This window comes from Egretta garzetta, unplaced genomic scaffold (genome assembly GCF_000687185.1).
Source record: "Egretta garzetta isolate BGI_Z169 unplaced genomic scaffold, ASM68718v1 scaffold105, whole genome shotgun sequence".
NCBI classification, from domain to species: domain Eukaryota; kingdom Metazoa; phylum Chordata; class Aves; order Pelecaniformes; family Ardeidae; genus Egretta; species Egretta garzetta.
The window spans coordinates 328,199-330,255 of record NW_009259598.1 but is presented as its reverse complement, the minus strand read 5'-3'; positions in this window follow the sequence as shown (position 1 = coordinate 330,255).

Genomic DNA, 2,057 nt, shown 5'->3' with positions numbered 1-2,057 from the left:
AGGGCATCAGTCTGAGAGCACCAGCTGCCACAGGGCCTGGGCATGGGGCTCCCTGCTGTGTTAGGGATCCTCTGGGAATTAATGAGGGATATGGCGATAACGTTTGCTGGGTTATTTGGTGCCTACCATACCCCCTGCAGCAACCGGTAGCTCCCTGAGCTCAGGGGACGACACACTGGGGAGGTGGAACAGGAGGAGGGGACTGGCCATGGGATTTGATATCATCGCCCACGTTTTCCTACTTCTCTGCTCGTCCTCACATTCCCTCCGCTCATTCCTGCGGATCCTCCAGCCTTCCCCATCCCTCCCCCAACGCAGCAAGACACCCGAGATGCCCGGTAACCCAGCTCCTGCGTTCGAAGCCGCAGCTGAAACCCAACCCCAGCCCTTTGCCGCTCCTGAATCATTCACGGGGGGACCGGCCGCAGCCCCCGCCGTCCCCAGACACCCCAGCTGAATCCCTGCGGGAGGACGGCCGGGGCATCGCGGTTGCTCCAGTTCCCGGCTAAAGAAACGAGCTCAAGCAAAGATTTAGATAAGAGGCTTGGGGCAGCTCAGCCTCCCAGGAAGCTGGAGCAGGGAAAGGCTTTGCTGTCATATTTGGGGCTTTTAATATATTTTTGTGCTGGGTGGGGGAGAGAAACCTGGTGCAGGCAGCTCTGGCCACACGGACGAGCTCAAATCAGCCCCAGCAGCCCAGTTTCTCTGCACCAGACAGGTTCTTGGGGGCTTTTGAGCCGCCGCGGGGCAACGCAGACGCTGGTGCATTTTGGGGAGTTATTTTAAAAAGGCAGCAGGTGATGAGCGGATCCATTTTCTGGCCTTTGCTCCGTGCCAGGGTGCATTTCACAGGAGAAGCCATTTCTTTCCAGCTTCCCCCGTTTCTCCATGCCCCTCCTCTCTGTTCGCTACAGGGACGAGTAATTAAATACAGGAGAAACCAGCCGCTTCTCGGTGAAGAGAAATGTTCTCTGCAGCCCTAGGAAGCTGCCCGCTGGCCTTGCCACAATCCTGTCCCCAAACCAAGAGAAAAAACATCGGCAAAGGGTGAGGCAACCACCCCAAAAGTGTCTTCTGGTTTACTGAGCACCCGGTGACTGAGAAAAGGCACCGGTATGGGGCAGGGAGCATCTCAGTGCTGCAGGAGGCTGTGGATGTCCATGAAGGGCAGGGACAGACAGACGCTCACCCAGAGCTCCCACCGTGGGGTTGTTTCTGGCAAAGAGGAGTCTGGGAGGTCATCGCGCCTGCAGGAAAAGATATAAAGGACCAGCTACTTCCACGCCCTGCACCAAGGTAACAGCGGAGGATGCAAAGAGCTTCTGTTAATCACATCCTAAAGCCTTGCGGATGAGCTCGGCTCTTCTCCCGACCGAACCCAGTCGCTCTTTTCCAGCAAATACAACAACAATTTCTCTGAGCATGCAAGGAAAAAAAAAAAAAAAAGCCCTTCTGAGCTTCTGGGACACGAGCCGCTTGGCAGGAGACAGCCCTTCGGCAGCTCGCGCTGGGTTTGTTGCAACTCCCATGGCAAAGCTGCAAGGGCAACGTGCCGAGGGCCCCGGGGCCGGGCTGGAGCGGCCGTCGAGGTCGTGAGTGTGCTGGGGTCGGGCAATGAGAGCGGCTGCAGGAGGAGCCGGTGGCTCCCGGCCGGGCTGGAACCATCGCAGCTGAACAAGCAGAATTAATTTGCCTGCAAAGCTGCTGCTGAGGGCAGCGCTACCTCGGCAAAGCATAAGCTGAAATCCAGCCACGCAGGGGACAGTAACAAGGTTCTCCAACTTGCACAGACTAAATCCATCCTGGTTTTCTTGGGAGAAAATATTTCTTTAGAGTGACACAGCCAGGGATGCGTGCGGAGGCCGGAGATGTTGCCTGGGCAACGCGAGGATGGGAGACACTGCTGCAGCGCATCCTTGGTGGGGAGCAGCGTGCCGTCCCCTGCTCCTCCCCGGCTGCAGCAGCGTGAGCGGTGCAGAGCCCACATGTGATAGAGGGTAGTGGCCAATGGCTCGATGTCCGGATGGAGACTGGTGACGAGTGGTGTCCCTCAGGGG